At 43.0% G+C, this 26571-nt stretch overlaps 1 long non-coding RNA gene across 1 annotated transcript in view; it reads left to right on the top strand.

Annotated features, from left to right (window-relative positions):
• Positions 1–1104: 1104 nt before the first annotated feature.
• Positions 1105–26571, top strand: part of LOC145351847 (uncharacterized) — a 48029-nt gene continuing 22562 nt past the window's right edge. The window contains exons 1-4 of the long non-coding RNA XR_013888462.1: positions 1105–1219; positions 4741–5690; positions 8087–8135; positions 10402–10578. This is a non-coding gene — a long non-coding RNA (uncharacterized LOC145351847). The remainder of the gene's footprint in view (positions 1220–4740; positions 5691–8086; positions 8136–10401; positions 10579–26571) is intronic.

Here is a 26571-nt window from a genome sequence, read left to right as displayed (position 1 = left end):
CTCGCTCGTCGGGTATTTTCCAAAGAGCTACAGTCGCAGCAACACGCTGAATGGAGAAAGATGCAGCAAGTAAAAAGTACGCCCCCCCCCCCCACCTTCCCGCCACAGCGCATCTTCGCACGCTGTTACCCCTTTAGGGTGGGGAAGGATTCCCGAGCTGATTATTAGTCCATTGAACCGCGTTATTTTCCATAGTTAACCTGGCGTTGGAGCCGCAACTTCTGGCCTGTACAACCCACTGTCCTACACCAATTCTGGAGGGCGGGGGGTGGTTGTGAGTGAATGGGGAAGAAATAAATGGAGAGAGTGGGACAAAGCAAGGAGGCAGAGAGAAGGGAGGGTGTTGAACTGCAAACCGTGGGATGCCCCGCCATCAGTGGCTGTGGAGGTGGTGACTAGAATATCATTTCAAATGGAAGAAATGTTTGAAAATGAGGGATGGTGCACTGGGACAACGGGATTATCCCAGCTTCCTCCAGTGCTGCTGAGTTGGAGATGTGTGAAAGGGGATGTAGGGGCTAAGCTGAGTACGGTGAGAAAGTCCCACATTCTGTTATTTTGTGCGGATCTCCCAGTTTGGCCCAGGTGAGGCTGGTGTTTTATGACGTGCGGGGAGTCCGTGTGTGTTGCCAGCCTCACTCTTAGTGTAATTCCAGTGAGGTAGCGGCGGAATCATGTCTTCCTGCCTCGGGATTCCCCTCTGCAAATCACTATTTCCCTTTCCCTTCATGCCCTCCCTGTTTACCTGCTTCCAGCACTCGGGGTCTGCTTTTCGGAACCTCCTGCATCGCCGCTGGTGACGGGATCTGGGACAGGCTTTCAGAGGGTAAATGTGTAAATGTTTACATATGACGTCTGATGCAGTCATGGAGCTGCAACGCCGCATATCAATGTCGCCAGGTAAAACAACACCACTTTCCTGTGATCCTGTTTCACGCTCTTACGTAAATTGCTCCTGACCTCTTTTGCATTGCTCTGCAAAATATGTCCTGCAAAATAAGGCGGCGTCTCAATCTGTGATGGTTTTACAGCTTTCCTTGCTAATTTATTGAATGACGGTAATATCCTCGGGACTGCCGCGCGTCTGTAATGAAACAACCCGGAACATCCTGGAAAGAAATGGCCAGATGAGGGATTCCTCTTCCAACCTCTGCAACTCGGGAGGTTTCCTCCGCCCAACCACCTCCCGATCTTACTGCGAAATGACAATTTGACCAAGGTTAGGCTTTTAAATTGAGATCTCAGATCCTTTCCGGGTGACTTGATAGTTTTTTTTTATGTCCTTAATGCATTATGGGGCTATGTCTGCACTAACGTGGTGACTTGCACAAATATAATGTGTCGTTTGGCAGATTAATCCCATATTGAACGGAACTCTGGAAACCTACCAGCGCGCTGCTGTTTTAAGCATAAGCCATTCTCTCCCTAGATAAGGTTGACTAGTGATAGTGGGGCGTGTGGATGAATGGAGTTTCGGAATCATTAAATCACCACCACTCATCAAGTGTGCTGGCCCGCGGGAAGTAATATTCCCCATTATCCGGCACTCTTTACAAATTTCGTGTCGATCGAACTGCTGAAGGTGCAGTCCCGTTCTGGCATGTTTAGATTTAGTGCCATGTATATTCTGTCCATTTTGAATCTCTGTTTTCCGCTAGACTCCATTTTGTGGATTTTGTGTGTGTGTGTGTGTGTGTGTCTGTGTCTGTGTGTATGTTGTTATTCACTGGGTGCAGCAGTAGCGAGTGTACACGCCATGAGCAAAAGCCGTCACTTTGACAGCCTGAGCCGGTGAAGCGCTGTTGCCGCAGTCTGTGAAGTGTAACTCGGGTTGGGGCTGCTAGAGGCTGGAACGCGGCATTTCCCATTCGCGCCGAGACAGAAAACAACACACTGAAGTTTTAAACTTCGATTCGGTCGGCGGCCTACGCACCATTTCCTTCTCAAATGGGTTCGTGTCATTTTTTTCTGTATATGCCAATGCAGATAAAATCGGTGACGCTGTTACATCTGACCCATTAATAAGATTTTTGCAATCATTTTATCATTAAAAAAAACTCCATTCTTAAAGTTACAAAACCAATGTTCAGAATGAACCGAGCCATCCCAAATCCATCCCAACAGCAAGTTCAAATTCCAATTAAATACGCTTCATGGTCCCCAAAAGCCAAACAAGATCCTAGTTTACAAGATAAGGCATCTTGATCTGACGCTTGGCCTGAGTCGAATTCTATTGTCAGACTTTTAATAAGGATATATAACTATCAATAATCCCCAAGCAGCGGGAATTTATGGGAGGTCATGCGCTATCGGCCCAATTTTCAGCCTTTCTAGTCATTCGAAAGCATTTATCAAGATCAGTACTGATTAATAATGGAGAACTGGTTATGCATTATAGGCGGAGCGGAGGGGAGGAGGGGCGTGAGAATCACAATATAAAGAATGGAAAAGGAATATAAAAACCAGATATTAACGCGGGGCTGGAGACATGGACAAGAGGGATCCCGATAAGTCGTGTTGTAAACGCCCGTCTCATCATTTAGAAAGGGTTTGAACGAAGTTACTTTTCGGAATTGTGTACAATCGGTGTACAATCGATTGGAAACTATGGAAAGGGGGCTCCAGAACCAGTGTATCCCTCTCCAAATAGAGCCGCGCATTTGAATAAATTTCACATACTGTTTAAAGGAAGAGAAACTGCAGTGAAATCTTTCTTTAAAAAAACTAACGTTGCATTTGATAGCTTCACGAGGCTTTTGTATGGAATTTTAGGGTAACAATTACACAGAAACTCTCAGCATTTGCCACCTTTTATTCCGTGAGACTGACCGCAACTGTAGCAGTGCATGCATGGTGTTAGTTAAACGTAAAAACTGGGGTCAGTGATTCCGTGCTTCTCTATAAGGTGCCTCCCGCCCCCCCAAATCAGGCAGAACTGCCCCTTTATGTTATTAATCTTGGTCTGATACCCCTCAAAAATGACACCTTGTTGAATGAGGTGTAACTGGGTTTTTAATATCGCACTAAGTTCATAATTACTGATACTCTAATGAAAATTTAATTTTATAATCTGTGGAATGTCAAATTTCTCAAATGTGCATTTTATTTTTTAAAAATCTGATATTCCAGCTTCTACTTTTAACACCTGTTTAATTCCCAATCTCTTATTTCGCTCTTTGTAAAATTTTACTTCCTGGTTTGCTGTCAGTGACAATACTTCAATGTGACCTTTGCCTACTCCTGCTTGATGATATCATTGTTATTAGATGCCGCTTTGACTTGGCTGCCGATTCAAAATGATATTGAGAAAGGGGAAATGCCCACCCACAGCAGGAATTACACCTTCGTGGCAGCTTTCTTCATTATCACTGCTGAGCGCCATCGTTTCACTGACTGTGAAATCCAGGCCGTTATCTAAGTTGTTTGTTCACTAACTTGGGTTCACTCGGGGTATAATTTTCTGTACCTGCCAGTCTCACAGACAGCGGTTGTTAAATAAGCTTCAGCCCAGACAGTACATAAGAGATAAGGACAGGGGTAGGTTCTTTAGCACCATGAGGCTGCTAACTTCACAGCTGATCTGAATATGGCCTCAGCTTCACTTTTCTGCCTGACCCCATAACACTCACAGATCAGATATCTGTCTAACTCAGTCTGGAATATATTCAATGACCCAGCCTCTACCGATCGCCGTGATAGGGAATTCCAACGATCTAGGAGAAGTAATCCGTCTTTTCCTCCTGAAATGGGAGACCCCTTTTTTGTTTGAAACTATGCCTCCCCCCCCCCGTTCTAGATTCCCCACGAAAGGGGAATTTCAGCATCCAACATGTCAAGTCCCCTCAGAATCTAATAGGTTTCAATAAGATCACCACTAAATACAGGCCCAATCCGCTCAGCCCGTCCTTCGTCAGATAATTCCTTCTCCCGGGGAATCAAGCAAGTTCTTTAATTAATTTTGACGTCCTGGCCTCACATCTGAGCAAAGAGCTGCGACATTTCAAAAGGCTATTCGCTTGCAGTTTGGCACATTAGGCTAAATATCCAACTTCCTTGGCCACCATGAAAGTGAGTTTTTGATCATGGGAGTGCGGGGAGAATTCCGATTGGTAGTTTATTTCTGTGGGAATCAGAGAAGCTTTCCTGCTTTTCCAGATACGATTATCCAGGCTAAGATGTTCAACCCGTGGAAATAATCTGCGCCCGCCCCCTCTTCTGGCTGATTTGCATATTGAAATAGTTTTCTCAGCTGACCCTGGCTGGCGCTTTGGGTGCGGGGCCTCTTAAACCCTCTTGCACTCTCTTAAAATGACCAAGTACACATCGAACTGGTTAATAGGGTAGTCGACAGTGTCAGTTCAAATTTGCGTCTCTTTATCACCTAGCTGACACCAACCGGAAAATGGTTAAATCAACTCCAAAATCTTCCAATGACGATATTGTGGAAAATCCAAATACTGGGAAATTAAAGTAGAAAATGTTGCGACTCGCGGTCAGTTAGATAGCATCTGGTGACTAAAGTGCAAATGAGATCAAACACTGGAGGGGGTGCAATGTCTGCTCCTATCAGCTTGGATCATGTAGATCCAGCCCAAGACAGGATGTCTTGTCAGCTGGCATCTGTAATGTCTCTCTGATAGAGAGCTTGATTGGATTTTGATTGCATATATCTTTTTTAAAAACTCGCGGCTGGTCAGAACTCCTAAAACATTTTAACTCTTGTTTCTCCTTCCGCTACAGGTGCTGTCTGACCTGCTGAGTATTCACAGTAAGAAGTCTGACAACACCAGGTTTAAGTCCAACCGATTTATTTGACTTAAACCTGGTGTTGTCAGACTTCTTACTGTGTTTACTCCAGTCCAACGCCGGCATCTCCACATCATGACTGCTGAGTATTTCCAGTATAATTTAGTAAGGGTCGCGGGCGATGGCTAAAGCAGATCCCCGTGCGTGTGCAACCAGGAGCTGCCATGGTGGGTGTTATTTTATCTTCAGATTAACTGCATTTAGCTTTAACCGATGTTGGCTGTGTAAGATATTCAGTGTTGTGTTGTACTCAGTAATTAACGATGTAAGTGTCCTTTTGTCATATAGCTTGACCTTCAAAGAACCTAGCCGTATCAGCAGCAGACACATTTGTCAATTCTGGAGATTAAACAAACATTGATGACACCAAACAAAGACTAACATGTTCAAAAATGATTTAAAAAATAATAATTTCCCATATCATTGAAATATCATCAGAACTAACAAGGTTAGTCCGGGAGAACGAATCTTCGGCAGAATGCTGAAAGGTCACTATTGAGTATTAATATTATGAAATATTCTCAATTAACCTCCGACACCAAAACGTTCATGTGTTATAATCAAACGGAGGATGTTAATTTAAATTTAACATACGGCTTCACTGGACCATTTTACATGTCTAATATAACATAGTATTTTATTTCCCCGTTATCCTTTGGAATATCCATTACATTTTGAAATTTTTATAGTAAACCTGGTTTAATCTATTTCAATGCCTCAGTAATCTCTCCAAGATTTTAAAATCTCCGTCTACTTTCACTCGTTGGCTTACTGTTTACTGTTTCCTTTGCTCCTGTTGTCTGATTATTTCAAAAGCTGGGAAGATCACATATCGTTCCAGCGGCAAGCCTTGGCTCACCTCCCCGCAGTGTAACTGACCTCAGGTATGTGATTCTCACTCTGATTATCAGGGACAGTAAAACACCCGCCCGTTGCCCGGGAAGAAAGCAAGAAGATCGTAAGCAGATGTAGCGGCGGCAGGGGCACGGATGTCAAAACATGGATGTCATTAAAAAAAAACCACCAGAGAAGTAGAATTAAAGCGTTCTTTGCTTCATTTGTGGTGACGAAAATGGGGCAACGTTTTTAGACCTGTTTGCCAGTATTATGAGACTCACGTTGTTTTGTTTTTACAGTTTTTGGAAAATTGTAGAACGGTGCATTATAAAGGATAGACTTCATAGAATGATATGAATTAGAGCACACGAAGATGTCATTTGACAACTAGTGTTGGTGCTGTCCGCTGTAAGCCCATCCCCCCAGATCATTTATATATTCCTGCCAAATAGGTATCCCGTTCCGTCCAAAATAAAGTTTTAGTCTGTACCACAATAGCCGCATGTAACTCACGGTCTACTAGCCTTCAACGCCAAAGGTTCTTCTGCCTTGTTCCCTTTTCTCCAGTGAGAATCTATTCCAACCCCTATTTCCCTATCGGCCAGCGCACCAGTGAAAATAGTCTTTCACTATTTACTCGAGGTTTGCGGGATTCACTCATCCCTGCCTGTATTGGCTGCTCCTTTCTTGGTAGTCGCCGTGATTCTGGGCTCCCCCTCCGGGAGCACTTCATGCAGCTGCAGTTCTTGATGCTGTGGTGGTTGAGTGGGATCTCCGAGCCCGAGGCTTCCGGGTAGCAACCCCGCAACGGTGTATGGAGAGGTGCGCTGTGCCAGGAAATAATTATTCGTGATCTCCCCGGCCTGTTCGTGACTGTCGGTATCTGCGGCAAGAGAGTAGAGCCAACATTTCGAATCTGGATGACCCTTCGTCAGAGCTGCTAAAAACAGAATACTGCGGATGCTGGAATCCGTTATTCAGACTCGAAACGTTGGCTCCATTTTCTGCCCACAGATGCTGTCAGACCTGCTGAGATTTTCCAGCATTTGCTGTTTTTGTTTCAGATTCCAGCATCAAGTATTTTGCTTTTATCTTGCTGTTTATGGCTATACCTGGCGCAGTTCCCCATCCACCGAGGAGGATTAGAGTTCTTCGCTACATTGAAGTCAGTAAGAAGTTTCACAGCACCAGGCTAAAGTCCAACAAGTTTATCCGCAGTCACGAACTTTCGGAGCGCTGGTGTTGCAAAACCTCTTACTGTGCCTACCCTAGTCCAGCGCCGACATTTCCTCAACATTGAAGTCAGCTAAGAATAAATCAAACTTCCCTCCAATTTTTTTTACAAACCAAATTGAAACTCTCTTTCAGAAGCTCGTTCTCATACCGTCTGCCATATCATGCCCATCATTGGAAAGGAAAGTTTGCAACCTGGTTGGGTGTGGGAACTGGGCCCTAGTACTATCAGGATTTAGAGTATTAATCTGATTCAATATTTACACTCCAATCTTTATATATCACTTAATTTGCTGGTTAAATGCATCCTTAATCAGATTAACTCAGGGCATAACAACCAAATTCAGTGAACAGCAAACCATTAACTTTAGTAATTTTTTTCATTGAGAGTGAAAATTAGAAACCTTTTTAATGTAACTACCTCTGAGCATCCAACTGGAATGTTACTGTTGGCCATTGTCTAATAATTTCAGAGTTAGTATTTCAAATTTATCACCCATATACAGGAATGATTCATGATCAATTAAAATAATGAATAATGCTGCATTTCTTTATTACCCCTTATTGCTTGAGTCAGACTTGGGCAAACAAGAAGATTAAAATTGAATAAATTGCTCTCTGTCCTGCTACAAATTTCTTAATGGTGTGCAATGAATATATAATGAACCCGTGGGCTAGTTTTTAACAATTGTTTGACCAAAATGTCTTCCAGGTAATGTTTCTGTTGTGGTAAATGAGAAACTCCATTACTAAAATACTCAGTGAATATATCCAAGACAAAACCGGTTACTAAAAACGTTTCAGGATGCCAACCGGTGCTTGAAAAACATTTTATCTTTTCAATATTTTTCTGCAACAACTGCATTCCTACCAGAAATGCTAAGACTGAAATCTTAAGATAAAGGCAAAATACTGTGGATGCTGGAATCTGAAACAAAAACAGAAAATGTTGGAAAATCTTCCCCAGGTAGTTCCTTCACAATATGTAGCTCTGTGCTGCCATTCACACATTTTGATCACTTAATGAACACTTTTAGCACCTTTTTCAGTCGCTTTCATCATTATCATTTACATTTTCTTTGTCCAATTAAAGCACCCCGCTACCCAGCCACCCAGCCACACAATATAAATCTCATCTAATTATCTTTGCTCTCAGCTCTGATGACGGGTCATCCAGTTTCTCAACATTGGCTCTATTCTCTCTCCACAGATGCTGTCAGACCTGAAATCTTGCTGTTGTAGTAACTCTTTTGTCCTTGGTAAGAATAGAGTTGATGGATGTGAAAAGAAGTTCTTCACAATATTAAATATGCAAAGTATGATACTCCTTTAGTCCTCACAGGGTGTTGAGGATGTAGGAGTAGCTGTTTTTCCAGTCACAGCCAGGAGTTTATGGACATCTTGGATATATCAGCTGCAGAAACATTACTGGATCCTTAATTGGACTGTTTAGCTAGACCCATCAGTGGGAGAACCTCATTGCTTTCTGTTACTAAATTATGTCATATTTGGTACATCCCATGGAGCCTTGTAACCAAATTCATTGCTAATGGAACTATTATTATGAATTTCCCTTTTCAGAGCTCCGCAAAAGGTTATGGTATTAATTTGTCTGTGTGGATGGAGCACTGTCTGACATCTTGCTCAGTGGTAAAACCCAGGCTTTGCTTGGGTGTGTCAAGTTAAGCTCCAGCTGGAATATGTAAATATGCAAGAAAAAGTATAGTATTCTGTATGGAAGATTGTCTCCTCTCAGCAAAGATTTGTTCAATGGCACCAAATCAAAATTATGACACTACATTGGATCTCTTTTAATGAGTAATTTAAACAATTTAATTAGGCCATAACAGTAATTAGAAATAAATCAGCAAGCTGGGCCTGCCACTGTTTTTCAGTTTTCCATGGGCTGAACTATTGTGCAAAGAGCCTGCTCACTTACCAAAATCAGTAAGTGATCTTTCACTGATCTTTGGACATGTGGGACCTAATTGTGTATGTAAGAAATATCCATTAATAGATCATTGAGATCTGTTCAGAACATGGGTTTAATATGTACTAATGTACTGTTAGGGAGCTGGACCTGAACACCAAGGTATCTTATGAAGCCAGGCTAGACCCCAACTATTTTCTTATTTTGGCATAAATGTGAGGAAAGGATGCCTCACCTCAGGAGTAACTCCATTAGCAAACTATGGATTTTTCTAATTAAACCAAGCTTTATTCATAACATAGTTTAAGTATAAATGAAGCAAAATGAAGCAGTTCAATTTTTAACTATTGAACAATCTTTAAACATGAAAAGCAACAACTCTTGATTCTAATTTATCACTATTTCAGTTCCAATTAAGCAATATTTCTTTTATAGACCTAAAATACACTTTAAGTATAGTTAGCAAATCCAGATTTACTTGCTCTGACTTGGGCAACAGCCTTGGAGCTTTCAGAGAGACTTTTCAGAGAGAGAGAGCCTCTTTATAATATCTCCATTGACAAATTGCTCTTTTAAAATGAAAATGATTTTTTTTTCTGGTGCAAGCCTGACTCCTCCCATTTCTAATATCACATGACTATATGACCCTGTGTACCTAACTCACCTTCCATTACTTTATTTTAAAACAACTCGGGGTCCTTTCCTTTGGTAAACAAAAGCCCATTAAGTCTTCTGCTAGATAAACACTAACATGGATAAAATAAGTAATGATTCTGCTTTCCAGCACCTGCTGATTCCTGCCAGGGAAACCAAATGCTTGGAGAAAAACACAAAATCTTAAAGCATCCCCTATAAACATAAAATATATCAATAACATTGTACCATCATAGCATATAGTACTTGACCTGTTTGCTGACTATAGTTACACAAGTGATAACTTAATGGGTATTATCCTTAGAAACATACCCTAAAGAAACACTTTTATCTCTCACAATATTAGAAAAATGTTCATGTAGTGTTTCAGTTGATGCATTGCACAAGAGTCACTAGAAACACAAATTATAGGTGCTTCATAAACTGAAATAATGTTCAGCTGTAAATACTAGCAATTGTTTTCTGCTTGTTCAAAAGTGTTATTTCACCACTGAAGAGAGTGTGGATTCTTTTGTGGAAAGAAAGCTTTTTTTAGCATTGAAGTCCTAGGTTTCATCTCTGAAGTTTACTTATTACATCACGCAGTATGGACCTGCATTTTCTACTAAGCCCATCAAACTCAAAAGGAAATCCTTGGCAATTTCAACAAAATACTGTTTTCTCTACTTAAATATAATTATCTCAAGGACAAAGACAGTGAAGGCTCAAAACAAAATATGATATGTGTTTAATGCTGCATTTTTAAGAATTATTTATTTTTCCTGAAAAATACTTTATTCCTCAAAGTTGTAAAGGTACATTATGTAACTGTTCAAGTTTGACGTTGCACAAGGTACAATAGAGTTCAGTTTCTTTCAGTACAGTGCATGAGGTGCCTCACAACACTTGTCACTACAAATTGTCATTTCAATATACATATACATTTCATGTCAAATTTTCAGAGTTTTTGGAAAACAAGAAAGAGTCTTTCATTGAGCTGATTGTCCTCCAACGGCAGTTGACGTTTGGCTCGGTGTGAACAGCCCGTAGAAAATGGAATCCTGTGTCACAGAGCTGCTCGGAATGAGCTTCATCATCTTTTTTGAGACTTGCTTTGCAAAGACATGTTCCAGAATAAGGTGGGTGATGATTTCTACCCCATTATAGTTGCATCAATGACAGCATGCAGAGGCAGAGAGGTTCCAAGCATGCAGGACGGATCAGATGAGGAGTGCCTTTTCACGATCGGCCAAGCTGTGTCTTGGTGCTTATTTGAAAGTCCCAGGATGACTTTGAGAGTCTGCTCAGAAACCATCCAACAACAGCTACCATCTCCTTTTCCTGCAGGGCCTGGAGGAAGTTAAGTGCTCATCACTGCACTTAGAGGGTCATGGAGAATGCCTTGTACCTTGATGACCAAGTTCTTAGCAGCAATGGAGAAGCAATGTCACTTCCACATGCCCTGTTTCTTTTTCCACCCATGGCTCCTTTCAGTTTTTGACACACATCCAGATGTCTCTCTAACATATTCCAGCATTTTAGGATTAAATCAAAACACAAAAGGATGGTGTTTAGTATGGCAAGTCTCTGACATTGGAGTTGGAGCCTATGTTTTGGTAGACCTATCTGCAATAACATTTATCATCTTTCAGGTAACTGCATGATTGCACATCTGATGCTGCTAGTTTGGAAAAAAAACTAATATGTAGCAAAGTCAGTAATCCATGAGTCAAATAGGTCCACAATACACTTGAGCATTTATGGTTGAAGTTAGGTGCTCAAAATTGATTGCAATACCCCAGATGGGAGCAGGATGAGACTGCAAATCTATCAATGTTCTAATCACTTGGTGAAATTCATGGTGTGTGGGGTCAGAAGGCAGTTTAAGAAAACATTTCCTGGCTGCAAAAATTTGTATTTGAAATCTACTGACTTCTGAGTCAGGAATAGGGAGCACATAAATAATTAAGATTGAGCAGGAGTCAGATCTATTAGTGGGAGGTACCCCCGAAACATCTTGGATCCAGCACTTTTCAATAATCAAATATTTGTCACCAAAACCTTAGTTACTAAACTGAAATGTCAAATTTCTGAAGCTATCTTGTCCATTTGGAAAAAATGGACAAGATAAAAAAAAGTTACTAATAAAATTTGAATTTTTAAGTAAAATGTAGTGCTAGTTTTAAAAATAAACATTCATGACTTGCTTAAAATGCTAATTCTCCCCAAAACTGTGACTAATAAAGAATGAATTAACTTCTCTTGGTAATCAATAATCATCCAGGCAGCACAGTGTTTAGCACTGCAGGCTCACAGTGCCAAGGACCTGGGTTTGATTCCTGGCTTGGGTCACTGTCTGTATGGAGTTTGTACATTCTTCCCGTATCTGTGTGGGTTTCCTCTGGGTGCTCCGGTTTCCTCCCATAGTCTGAAAGATGGGCTGGTTAGATGCATTGGCCATTCTAAATTCTCCCTCAGTGTACCTGAACAGGCGCTGGTGTGAGGCAACTGGGGGATTTTCATTGTAACTTCATTGCAGTGTTAAGGTAAGTCTTCTTGTGACACCAGTAAATAAACTTTAAACTTACACTGATCATGTTGACAAGTCTCTGCTTGCAATTACAAAAGCAAAATACTGCCGATACTGGAAGTCTGAAATAAAAGCAGAATGCAGAAAACACTGAGCAGGTCAGGCAGCATCTGTGGAGAAATAAGCAGATTAACATTTCAGGTAAATGACCCATCACCTGAACTGTTCTACAAAGCTTTCTGTTCTGGTAATGAATGCTTGGGGATTAAAAGCTAAGATAAGAAACAGCTGGCAGCACTAAAACAAAGGTTGTAAACTTCTATATTGAATGGAAAACTGTATGGACAAGCTTTGGCTAAGCTCAGGAGTGTGCAAGAGAATAGTTAGGAGTTGTCAAGCAAGGCAATCAACTGGCCAAGAGAAGTGTACTGTCATGCAGCAACGAGTATTCATTTAGAATCAATCAATAACTTGCCCTTTATGTTCACTAAGCAGCATAGTAATTGTTATCTGGTCTGGTCTCTCCAGGCCTGTCTGAACAAGCTTTGAAGTGGCATGTGTGAAAGGATCAAATATCCAATTCAGATCACAAAAGGGCACTATTTTCACACCCTGGGTTTACAATGTTGTATAGTTACATTTTGGATAGCATGAGCACAATCCTGAATTTAAGACACTGAGGTTATTTATGAAAAGAACTAGCGAGGGAATACAAAATGAACTATAGGATGCTGGGTAGGATAGAGGACCAGAGAGACCTGGGGGTTCATATCCATTAACCCTTGAAGGCAGCAGGACAGGTGGATAAGGTGGCTAAGAAGGCATATGGGATACTTGTCTTTATTAGCCAAGGCATAAAAGAAATAGTTAGTGGGTGGGTGGGTGGGGGGATGGTGGGGGATTGGTGATGATGAACTTATAAAATGCTCATTAGACTACAGCTAGAGGATTGTGTGCAGTCTGGTCTCTATGCTACAGGAGGATATGATTGCACTGGAAAAGGTGCAGAGGAGATTCATTAGGATGTTTCACTATGAGGACAGCTTTGTTAGGCTGGTGTTGTTTTGCTTAGAGTAAAGAAAGCTGAAGGGGGACCAAAAGAGAAAATGCTGGAAAATCTCAGTGGGCCCGGTAGCATCTGTAAGGAGAGAAGGGGAATTGCTTGATAGAGCAGACGCAGCACGGTTTCGTTAAAGGGAAGTCGTGTCTGACAAATTTACTGGAGTTCTATGAGGATGTGTCTAGGGCGGTGGATAGAGGAGAGCCGGTGGATGTGGTCTTTCTTGATTTTCAGAAGGCGTTTGACAAGGTACCTCACAAGAGGTTATTGCAGAAGGTCAGGGGACATGGAGTTGGGTGTAGGGTGTTAGCATGGATAGAGGATTGGTTGTCAAATAGGAGGCAGAGAGTGGGGGTCAATGGGTGCTATTCGGATTGGCGGTTCGTGACTAGTGGAGTGCCCCAGGGGTCGGTGCTGGGGCCATTTACCATTTATATAGATGATCTGGAGGAGGGAACCGAGTGTATGGTGTCAAAATTTGCTGATGACACCAAGATTGGTGGAACGGCAAATTGTGCGGAGGGTGTGGAGAGTCTACAGAAGGATCTATATAGGCTGGGCGAATGGGCCAGGAAATGGCAAATGGAATTTAATGTTGGCAAGTGCAAGGTGGTCCACTTTGGTAGGAATAATGGTAGGAAGGATTATTACTTACGTGGCGAAAAACTGCAGCAGGCGACGGTGCAGAGGGACCTCGGGGTCCTTGTGCATGAGTCGCAAAAACCCAGCTTGCAGGTGCAGCAGGTGGTCAGGAAGGTGAATGGGATGCTGGCCTTCATAGTGAGGGGGATTGAATATAAAAGTCGGGAGGTCTTGCTGCGGCTGTATAGGGCATTGGTGAGGTCGCAGCTGGAGTACTGTGTGCAGTTTTGGGCACCGTACTTACGCAAGGATATTTTGGCCTTGGAGGGAGTGCAGAGGAGGTTTACTAGGCTGATACCGGAGTTGAGGAGGTTGAGCTATGAGGAGAGGCTGAATAAACTAGGCTTGTACTCGTTAGAGTTTAGAAGAATGAGGGGAGATCTCATTGAGACGTATAAGATGATGAATGGGATGGATAGGATAGAGGTGGAGAGACTCTTCCCGCTCAGAAAGGACAGTAGGACTAGGGGGCACAGCCTCAAGATAAAGGGGGGGCGGTTTAGAACGGAGTTGAGGAAGAATTTCTTCACTCAAAGGGTGGTGAATCTCTGGAATTCTCTGCCCGTTGAAGTGGTGGAGGCTGCCTCGCTAAATATTTTTAAGACGCGGGTTGATGGGTTTTGATAAGGGAGGGGATTAAGGGTTATGGGGAGAGGGCGGGAATGTAGAACTGAGCCACGACAGATCAGCCATGATCTTATTGAATGGCGGGGCAGGCTCGAAGGGCTAGATGGCCTACTCCTGCTCCTATTTCTTATGTTCTTATGTTCTAAAAGAGCTGACGTTTCATGTCCAGTTAACCCTTTGTCAAAGCTAAAAGGCATAGAAAGTGGGAGATATTTATACTGAAGGGTGAGGGAATGAAAGATGAGTCATAACTACAGTAGTCAGGGGAAAAGACTGCTAATGGCTGCCAACAGGGAGAATAAAGGGTTTGAATGGCCAAACGGCATAGAAGCTAAAATGAGAGAGTAACTGTGACAGATGAAGATTTGGGGGGCAGTGGGAGGGTGGTGGAAATGGATGGGATAGAGGTAAAATTTAGCAAAAGGGGAGAAAAGGAGAGAGATAAAGTAGGGGGGAAGAGTGGAGGGAAGAAAAATGGAGAGAAACAATAAAGAAATAAAAGGTAGCAAACAGTAAAAAATTAAAATAGAATGAAAATAAAGGGGTAGAGCAAATCATTTGAAGTTGTTGAATTCAACGTTGAGATATTAGAAGCATCACTTTGGAAAATGGCATCATCAGAACAAATGCAGAGGAGGTGAAGGAGCTGAGATTACAGAGTATAGGGTGTGAAGAGCTGTAGTCCAGATAGCTATGGGAGTCTGTGGGCTTGTAATGGATGCTGGTAGATTGTCTATTGACAGAAAGGGAGACAGAAGGGAAGGGAAGTGTCTGAGATGGACCAGGTGAAGGCAATGGAAGGATGGAAATTGGAAGTGAATTTGGTGAATTTCTCAAGGTCTGGATGAGAGCACGAAGCGGCACCAAAATAACCATTGATGTACCAGTAAAGGAGTTGTGGGAGGGGACCTGAGTAGGCTTGGAACAAGAAATGTTCCACATACCAGATAAAAAAAAGCGTCGCTAGGACCCATTGCTATGGATTAAAGGAGAAGTTGAGGGATAGAATGAGTTCAGCCAGGTGGAGGAGAGTGGTGGTGGATGGGAATTATTCAGGCCTCTTCAAGGAAGAAGCAAAGAGCTTTCAGGCCATCCTGGTGTGAGATGGAGGTGCAGAGAGTCTTTTTATGAGGTATGTGGAACATTCCTTGTTCCAGGCCTACCCAGATCCCTTCCCACAACTCCTTTACCAGTACATCGATGGCTATTTTGGTGCTGCTTCACGCTCCCGTCCAGATCTTGAAAAATTCATCAACTTCATTTCCAGTTTCCACCCTTCCATCGCCTTCACCTGGTCCATTTCAGACACTTCCCTTCCTGGGCCTTTCTGTCTCCACTTCCAGCGACAGACTATCTACCAATATCCATTACAAGCTCACTGACTCCCACAGCTATCTGGACTACAGCTCTCCACACCCCACATCCTGTAAGGACTCCATCTCTTTCTCTCAGCTCCTTCGCCTCTGTCACATTTGTTCCGATGATGCCACTTTCCAAAGCGGTGCTTCTAATTTGTGTTCCTTTATCCTCGACCATGGATTCCCATCTACAGTTGTCTTCAGCAGCGTGCAGTCCATCTCCCGCGCCACAACCCTCACCCCATCCCCTCCCAGAATAAGTATAGAGTCCCCTCGTTCTCACGTTTTCACCCCACCAGCCTCCGCATGCAAAGCAAAATCATCCACTATTTTTGCCAACTCCAGTGTGATGCAACCACCAAACACATTTTCCCTTCACTCCCTCTGTCAGCATTCCACAGAGATCAATCCCTCTGGGAGAATCTAGTCCACTCCTCCACTATACCCAACGCCTTTCCTGTCACTGAACCCCATTAAATCACAGAAGGTGTAACACCTGTCCCTTCACCTCTTCCACGCTCACCATCCAAGATCCAAAACATTCATTCCAGGTTAAGCAGCATTTCACTTGCACCTCTTTCAATTTTGTGTATTGGGAGCTGCAAGTGCAATGTGGTCTCCTCTATATCGGATAGACCAGGCGTAGTCTGGGTGATCGCTTTACTGAGCACCTTCAGTCTGTCCGCAATCAGGATGCTGATTTTTCCGGTTGCTTGCCATTTTAATGTACTATCCTGCTCCCATGCCTATATGTCTGTCCTTGGCCTGCTGCAATGTTCCAGTGAAGCTCAACACAAACTGGAGGAACAGCATCTCATCTTCCAGCTAAGCATTTTACAGCCTTCCGATCTCAACATTGAATTCAACAACTTCAGATGATTTGCTCTACCTCACTTCGATCCCTGTGTTTTCATTGTATTTAATATAATTTTTTTTACTGTTCTCTACCTTTTTATTTCTTTATTGGCTTTCTTCACTTTTCTTCCCCCCGAACTCTTTCTACCTACTTTATCCCCCTTCCCTTATGTTTTCTCCTCCTTTGCTTCCCTTTTCTAAATTTTACCTCTGTCCCATTCAGTGCCCCCCTCCCCCCCCCCCCCCCCCGCCCCCGCCCCCGCTGTCCCCTGCCACATCTTCATCTGTCACAGCTTACTCTCTCATTTTAGCTTCTCTGCCATTTGGCCATTCACACCCTTTATTCTCTCTGTGGACAGCCATTAGCATCTTTTTCCTTGGTTTCTTTTGCTTTGACTCATCTTTCATTCAGTCACCCTGCAATATAAATATCTCCCACTTTCTATGCCTTCTAGCTTTAACAAGGGGTCATATGGACTCGCCTTACAGATGCTGCCAGACCTGCTGAGATTTTCTAGCATTTTGTCTTTTGGTTTCAGATTCCAGCATCCGCAGTAATTTGCTTTTATCCAATGCTGAAGGGGGACCTGATCAAGGTGTATGAAATAATGAGGTACATAGATAAGGTAGATATGAAGGAACTTCTTCCTTTAATAGAGTGATCAATAACTAGGGGTCATAGATTTAGAGGGGATTTGAGGAAAAACTTTTGCAACCAGATGCCAGGTGGCATGGTAGCACGGTGGTTAGCACTGCTGCTTCACAGCTCCAGGGACCTGGGTTCAATTCCCGGCTTGGGTCACTGTCTCCTCGTGTCTGCGTGGGTTTCCTCCGGGTGCTCCGGTTTCCTCCCACAGTCCAACGATGTGCGTGATAGGTTGATTGGCCATGCTAAAATTACCTGAGATGCATCGGTTAGAGGGATTAGTGGGTAAATATGTAGAGATATGGGGGTGGGTCCTGGGTGGGATTGTGGTTAGTGCAGACTTGTTGGGCCGAATGGCCTCTTCCTGTACTGTAAGATTCCTATGATGGTCTAAATCTAGAACTCACTGCCTGAAAGGGTGGTAGAGGTGAGAACCTTCACAACGTTTAAGAAGCATTTAGGTGAGCACTTGCAAAGCCATAGCATACAAGGTACAAAGCAAGTGCCGGAAAATGGGATTAGAATAGATGCGTTTAATGGTTGGCATGGACACAATGGGCAAAGTGCATCTTTTGAGCTCTAAAATTCTATGACAACATTTTATACTGTTGGTGAAAAATACCACTCCATGTAGCCACTGCATAACAGCAGTGTGAAATGGCTCCTCATTGCTTTATGGCAACATTTTGGCCAATCAGAGCTGACTTGCCAAGGAATTGACATGTTTTTTTCCAAACTGTTCATTTGAAATTTGGCATTCTTGCATTTGTCCTGATGAGTGCAAAACTAAAAGCTTTGGCAAAATGTCTCTCTTTTTAGTAATATCACATCATAGAATCATGGAATCCCTAATGCAGAACAAGGCCATTTAGCCCATCGAACCTGCACCAACCACATTCTCATCAGGCCCTATTCTTGTAACCCCACATATTTACCCTGCTAACTCCCTGACACTATGATCAATTTAGCATAGCTAATCAACCTAACCCATGTATGTTTGGAGTGTAGGGAAGAAACTGGAGCACCCAGAGGAAACCCACGCAGACCGAGAGAGAATGTGCAAACTCCACACAGTCATTCCAGGCTGGAATTGAACTTGGATCCCTGATCTGTGAAGCAGCAGTGCTAACCGCCATAACACTGTGCCACCCTTTTGGAGTAGACGAAAAAGGATGTGGTGGGAATGACACAGAATTTGATGCCATGTGTAATTTTTGGTTTCATTAAGTGTTTTCACTCATGGGGTATGAAGGGTTGATTTTAAGCAATATTTGCTCTGGTAATGAAAATTACATGTTCGTAAAGACCACATCAGTTAAAAATAATGGAAGAAAACCTGAACTACAACTAAACTAGGACAAAATGTTTGCATTAATTGATTGAAAAAGAAAGAACTTTGAAACTATATTTCAATCTGAGACTATTGTTTTCAGACATGACCCTTTTAAAAAGACAAAGCGCCCCAAATATAAGACAGTGTCAAAGAAGACAGTTGTAGAAAAACTAGGATGAGTTTTATTAACTTTAATAAATAAAATTAAGAAGAATGATGGGGAAAATGGGAGCTCAATGAAGCAGAGACATTTTTTAAATTTATATTTTTGGGTTTGTATCTGGAGGTTTACATTAGTTATTTTTCAATGGCATTTAAAGTATCAATATTGTTCTGACATTAATGTTTATTTCTACATCATATTAATCAAAGTTTAAAAAAAATAAATTTCTGCACATGATTGCCTGGAGTTAGTTTTTAGTTGTTGGGTGATTGAAAGAGGATTGGTGGATGGGATTATTTTGCCAACTCTACACATCCAAATAATGGAGAAGAGCAAGGCTTACAGCATCTGATCTCCGGGCTCATACCTCATAGGTATTCATAACATGCATTGGGTTTTCCCCAGAAACCGCCACACAAAGCCTGCATGGGAACTGCCTTGGAAGTTTATCGCCCCTTTGTCATGGAATCGGAGCAGGCGAGAGGTGGACAATGGAAATGCCCATCAATCTCAGGTGTGAATTTCTGGTCTTGCTCAAGCAGGGCCGTAAAATCCCGCCCCGATGTACTAGGAACCATGCAATACTCGGATATAAATTGGATGTTTCCAACTGCCTTACAGGAAGTTCCCAAGAAAGGTTTGAATAATTAAAAATTAAAACCACTTCAAACTCCTGAGTAATTATAGTAATGATGACACCCCACCCCACCCCCAACTACTCTCCACATCCCCAACTACCCTCCCAACTACCCTATTCACCACCGACTACACCCTAGATCCCCTGACCACCCCCCCCCCCCCCCCCCCCCGCCAACATGCCAACTACCCAAATCCCTTTGACTATCCTCACAAACCTGCCAACTACTTCAAAATCCCTTTCCACCTTCCCCTGGCTGCCTCCCAAACCACTGACCACCTGAATGTCCCTCCCATGCCTCCCCCACCCCCCCAAACATGGACCAATTGACCCTCCAGTTACATTTCTTACTTACTTTCCTCCCTGGCTTCTCAAAGTTGTTCAATTTCAGAGTCAGAGAGGTTGATTGGCATTTATAGTTATTTCAGGTTAATAGTTATTTCAGATTACACTACTTATGTCCTTTCTAAGCAACTGGCATGCATGGATACACAGCAGCCTGGAAGGTACCACACAGACCCTGTTCCATGTTAAATACTTTACTTGTGAGAGTACACATAGCATTGGCCATGCACAATAAGCTTTGTAGGGAATGTTGCTTACACACTTAATTACAAAATTTAACTACCTTTGGCAAATTAAATGAACAAATAATGTGCAAATCCAATCAGTTCTTAAAAATTAGGAGGCTAAAGGCAAAGTGCCTTTTGCTTGAGTCAAATGGCAGAATAGCGTAAATCAATAAGTAAATTCTGGAGATTTGCAAATCTCAGCATATCTCTTGACCTCTCAATCTCCTGAACTTTCCAAACAATTTGTACGTTAATAATATATTGGCGCACAATGTTATTTTCAAACAAGATCCAGCCCAATTATCTCCCTAACAGTTTTAACAATATGGATATTGGATATGAATTTGAACAACATGGATATTAAATTTGGTCCATAGATATTTCTACCAATAGGTGGCAGTATGTTTGTTCAGGATTCAGGGAAGCAACAGTAAATGTTAGGAGATGCAGTTGAAAATATTACAGAATATGTTTGAATTCCCAGGAGATTTCTTTTTGTTTTCTGAATGTGGAAGAGCTGCCATGATCGTATTTCCATTGTACGGGTATCAGCTACGGTCTCATTGGTACCCCTGTTGTCTGAATGAAAAGGTTCTAGGTTGATGTCCCACTCCAGGACTCGAAGTTGAAAATACAGGTCTGATACTCCAGTGCAGTACAGAGGGTGTGGTATACCACTGTAAGGTGCAATATTTAAATCAAGTTCCAGTATGCCCTCTCAGATGAACATTTTCTTTATTCATTTGTGGGCATGGGCATTGCTGGCTGATCATCGTTTATTGCCCTTGAAAGGCAGTTAAGAGTCAACCACTTCGCCCTGGCCCTGGAGTCACATGTAAGCCAGACCAAGTAAGGACAGCAGATTTCCTTCCCTGAAAGACATTAGTGAGTCAGATGGATTTTTCCAACAATTGATAATGGTTTCATGGTCATCAGTAGAATCTTAATTCCAGATATTTTTAATTGAATTCAAATTCTGCCATGATGGGACTCAAACCCAGGTCCCCAGAACTTTAGCTAAGTTTCTAGATTAATGGTCTAATGATAATGCCTCTAGGCCACAGGCTCCCCTAAAAGAAAATGATCCTGTAGCACAATAAGCGCCGGAAAAATATCCTTGATGTCTTGGCCACTATTTATCTTACAATCAACATGACAAAACAGATTATCTGGTCATTATCATATTGCTGTTTGTGGGAGTGTGCTCTGCACAAATTAGCTGCCATCCTTTCTATATTGCTCTCACGTCAAAAGTTCATTCTTTGGTTCACTGGTATTTGGTAAATGCCAAAAGTTCATTCTTCTGGGGTGGCACGGTAGCACAGTGGTTGGCACTGCTGCTTCACAGCTCCAGGATCCTGGGTTCGATTCCTGGCTCGAGTCACTGTGTGTGTGGAGTTTGCACATTCACCCTCGTGTCTGTGTGGGTTTCCTCTGGGTACTCTGGTTTCCTCCCACAGTCCAAAAATGTGCAGGTTAGGTTGATTGGCCATGCTAAGAAATTGCCCCTTAGTATCCAGGGATGTGTAGGTTAGAGGGATTAGTGGGTATAACATGTAAGGATCTGGGGGTAGGGCCTGGGTGGGATTGTGTTCGGTGCAGACTTGATGGGCCGAAGGGCCTCTTTCTGCACTATAGGGTTCTGTGATTCATTCTTGGCTGTTAAATGCTTTGAACATCCTACAGTCATGAAAGGTGTTATATAAATGCAAGTTTCTTTCTTCAGTGCTGTTCTTTAGGTATTCTAAGAGCATGGTGCCATGTATTCTTGGGCAGCTGCTGTCTTTGTAATGATGACATTCCACAATTTCAGTCAGGTAGGGAGTTGCATGATGTTTGGCCCAACAACAATGAAGGAATCAGGATGATGTCCAAGTCAGGAATAGTGCCTCCATGGCATAGCTGCTCTTTTCCTTCTTCATATGAGAAGGTGCTGAGCTGAAAGGTGCTGTTGAAATCAGCAGCAATTGCTCCAGTGTATCCTTTGAATAACATACCCTGCAACTACAGTGTGCCAGTGGTAGAGTAGACGGCAGTTTCCTAATGCTTCTTCCTTCAGACTCTTTTGTGTCCACCCAAACACTTTTGAGCCACCTGCGTCAACAAGGATTGCTGCAGACCAACTATCCAATACAGATATTATAGTGAGATAAATTAACCAATTGATGTAAGTTTAATGTGCATTTTAAACAACAATTAGTTTCTACTTCCCTTTAATGTGATAGTGGTTTCAGTCACCATCCTGAGTTCTGTCACCAGCTACTGAGTTCAGACCTTTCTCTGACAACAGTCTGAAATCAAACCTGTCTGTTTGCAAATTGGGCCTGGATTTTCACCATAACTGCGAGGTTCTCTGTTGTGGTGAAAATCCTGGAAATGGCCATTAATTCATGAGCTTGTTATTTCCCAAACAGACAGGGGCAGGCCTGGATTAAAGCGGAAGTTCACACATGTGTGATTCACAGAGGCAGTTGGTATTAAAATCACTGGCTGCCAGCACTGGTGTTGGATTTTGGAAGTACAAGAGTATGGAATCTGGACTGTGCAAAAAGGTAGGAAAAGTAACCCTTTGGAGAGGTAAGGTACCACTTTGGATAGGGTCCCGGAACAAGTAAGGTACCCTTTGGCATTGTTAAAAGTCCACATGATTATGCATTTTTTTACACACAAAATCATTGGAACTGTCAAGGAATTGTCATGGAACTGTCCAGCTGTTGAGAAGATGTCAACCAGCTGTCAAAGCTATCTAGGAAGCGTCAAACTGGTCAAAGATGTCAAAGTTATCCAGGAAATGTCAAAGGTGACAAAGCTATCCACGAAATGTCAAAGTTTTCAAGGAGATTGCAAATCCCCGTGGCCTCACCCCTCCCTTTCTCCAGCCCATTAGCCCTCCAAGAAATCTGTGCTCCTTAATTCTGGCCTCTTAAGAAGCCCACATTTTAATTGCTCCAACATTGATGTACGCACCTTCGGTTGCCTTGACTCTAAGCTCTGAAATCACCTTCCCTCACCTTTCCACATCACATTCCTCTGTTAAGACACTTGTTAGAACCAGTCTGACCAAACTTGGGTCAGCTTCTCTAATATCTCTGTGTGTGGTTCAGTTTTGTGCTTTAATTTAAAATGTTTTATAATATTCCTATGAAGAACCTCTGGAGATTTTGTGACATTAAATATGCTGTATAAATATAAGCTGTAATACATTTCCTACATTATATAATATTTCATAGCCTGTGAAACAGTTTGCTCATGAAAAATGCTATACGAATGGACTGATTTCCCTTTCAGACCATGTAACTCCATCTATAAGTTACAAAGCAGATATATTGGACGTAAAAATAGAGCAGTCGCAAATTATTTCACGAGTATTGTTATCACTAGTTGTCTAACATGTAGATCAACTTGGAGTTTAAAATCTTATACTATCGTCCATATGTTAAGTCTATGTGTGTCCTAACAAGGCTGTGTGAAAGCAGAAACATGCGCCTGAATCTTCTGAGCAGAGACAATGCCATATGCAAACCTACTGCACACAGAGGTTCTGCTGACCCAATGCTGTAGCACGCTTCTGGGATCTTGAAATGTGCAGTGCAGCATCTCATAACTCTAATCTGTTATTCATTTGTGCGACATGGGTGTCGCTGGCTGGCCAGCATTTGCCCATCTTTTGTTGCCTCTATCAAGTGGCTTGCTACGCCTTTTCAGAGCCTGGTTGAGAGTCAACCAGGCTCTGGAGTCACATGTGGACCAGAGCAGGTAAGGGCGACAGATTTCCTTCTCTAAAGGACATTAGTGAACCAGATGACAATCGACAATGGTTTCATAGTCTTCAGTAAATTCTTAATTCCAGGTGTTTTTTTGAATGAATTCAAATTCCACCCTCTGACTTGGCGGGATTCGAACTCAGGTCCCCAGGACCTTAGTCTAGTGATAATATCGCTAGGCCATCGCCTCCCCTCAAGTCAAGGGAACATGTGGACATGCTCCCTTCTATAAACACCAGCTGCCATATTCTGCCTGGTAAGTTTAAAGGTCTAGTCATTGAGGGTCAGATAGTGAATGGATGCATGGATGGGCAAGTGGTTGAATGGGTAAGGTTTGATAGCTACATGAGGTGGGTGAGTGGATGGGTGGGCAGACAGGCAGTCAGGTAGAGATCTGGTTGAGTCAGAGGATGGTTGGGGTGGGGTATTCTCATCTGGCTGGTTAGGTGAGGTAGTTGTGTCTGATCAGGGGTGGAGGAGCGTAGTTGTTTCAGGGTAGCAGTCCTGTCTCATTAAGTGGCTGCAGTCATGTCAGTTGAGTCGGGGGGCTGGTTGGGTGGATAGCTGTCGGATCAGTTGGGGGTTAGACAAGTCTGGTTGAAGTCAGGGTGTCATTGAGGGTGGGGCAGCAGGGCTTGTTAGTCAGGTCCAGTTGGGGTAATCAAATCTGGTGAGTGGCCAAATGGTTATGGGTTGAAGACGGGTCTTGGGGATAGTTGGGCAATGTGCTGGTCAGAGAGGTTGTCAGACCAGGTAAGTGATAGTCAGGAAATGGAGATCTGTTTGGGGTGGGTGGTCGGGGGTCGTCGGATCAGTTTGGGGGTTAATCAGCACAGATGGGGGATAGTCAGTCGCACGGGGAGTAGTCAGGAGGTTAGGGGGTATCAGTTGTGGAATTAGCCAGGTTTTCATCTGTCTAATATTTCCTCAGTGATTAACCATACATGGTAATAAGTATGAATCTATCCCAAGTCTTCAACTTCAGCTCTGGTCCTGAGACATTTGCAGAGGGTTCAGGGCAGCGGGTGATATTGCTTTTAAAAATTACCAGACAATTCCATGGACATAGGTCCATATTTCCACAGGATTCCAACATACATCTTTGTCGTATGCCCAGTTTCCAATCATCAGAGACTGGAAGTTTGAGGACAGGCTTATCCAAACTTTTCACTTGGGTGGGCTAATAAGCAAAATTTGGAAAGATTATGTTTGGCAAAATAATAACCTCAATTTCAAAAAAAAGCGAGGTTCTCAGTAATTGATGAGAAAAGTACAGCAACATCAGAACAATAAATTGTTAAGATAAAAAAGAGTAAAGAATAAAAATGGCCAGAGTGTGAGAAGGTCAGTGGAAAATGGGTGGGTGAGAGTGAGTGGGTGCTTGTAGATGTGTTGGTGTGTGGTGGTGAGAGTGTGTGAGAAACCTAAAGTGTAAGACAGATTCACACTCACCCCTTACTCAATTAGTCTCTCACACTCACCTCACTCATTCATTCAGTCTCTCACACTCACCCTCTCATTCAGCCCCTCACTCAGTCAGTCATACTCACCCCCTCACTAGGTTTCTCTCACTCATCCCCTCACTTACTCAGTGTCTCACACTCACCCTCTCACTTACTCAGTCTCTCACACTCACCCTCTCACTCTGTCTCTTGCACTCACCCTCTCACTCAATTTATCTCACTCACTCCCAAACACACACACTGAGGATGAGATTTTACAGGTGCATCATCCAGTTTGTGCAATGGTGACCCCCACGCTATGGAATCTCCAGCAGTACAGGATATGAGCAACGGAAAACCTCGTTCAGTGCAGTGGGACTGAAAGAGCCCACCACTGATGAATGGTGGACCACCTCCACCATCACAAAATATGCCATGGAGGGTAAAAATCCCAACCCCTCCCACATATTCATCACGGCACCATATCTTCCCCAGGCATGTCAGAATCTCGCCTTCCCAAGGCCCAAATCAAGCACAATTTTCCAGGGCCTGACTGGACCTCACTCTCCCAGGGCCTGTCAAAACCTTGCTCTCCCAAGTCCAAATCGACCTCAACCTCCTAGGACTCAACTTGATAATGACTTCCCAGGGCCAGACTTGACCTTGACATTGCCAATCACGAATTAACGTCGTCCTCCCAGGGCCCCACTTGACCTCCATTTTGCCTTGCCAGGACCCAAATTGACCTCGCCCTCCCTGGACTCTAGGCCAGATGCACCTGGTTCCCCAGACTCCAGTCCTGCTATTGTTTCACTTCCCTCGGCCTAGCAACCCTCAACACACTCACCAATGCCAGTGTCCGCTGCCCCATTAATCAGAGACTGTTCCTCTCCCTCATCTCACTGGTCTGCCTATCGGAAGCAAAAACAGGAGGGAAACAGCCCACAATTCAAGGAGCAGCCCCAGGAAGAGTCTTCCATTGAAACTCACCTCTTTGACAGGGATTTGAAAAGTTCTGCCACTGCTTGACCAGGGGCCATGCTCTGGATAAGGCTGATATAGGCCATTGTCTGCTGTCAATAAAATGTCTCTTAACTTGGAGCCTCATTTTATCATGTCCTGGGAACATGTATTTCTGCAGCTTACCGTGACTTGGCTCTGTCAACATTCTCTCCACACTGATTCTATTTTATTCCCGACACAGAAAGGAGCCACATGAGGGAGCCGCTCATGTTTTAAAACTGAACCAAGTGGGTGAATGGAACAGAGCAAGTGTGAATGCATCCAGCAACATGGTGATTCTGAACCAAAGATCTGGGATATTGAGTTTAGGCATGGACTGTATAAAATGTCAGTACACAGCTGACATAGCTCATCTCCGATGGTCATGTGTGGTGTGACTGGTGACACTCATGGATCTATTTTCTGTAAAGCGGATATTTCCTTCCAGTAGGAAGTCCGGTTAAGGCCACTAGGTGGCAGAAATTCTATCCTTTGAAATCT

This window comes from Carcharhinus amblyrhynchos, chromosome 13 (assembly GCF_965287045.1).
Source record: "Carcharhinus amblyrhynchos chromosome 13, sCarAmb.v2.hapA, whole genome shotgun sequence".
NCBI lineage: Eukaryota > Metazoa > Chordata > Chondrichthyes > Carcharhiniformes > Carcharhinidae > Carcharhinus > Carcharhinus amblyrhynchos.
Note: the sequence above shows the minus strand (reverse complement) of the source record. Positions and strands in the feature narration are given on the sequence as shown.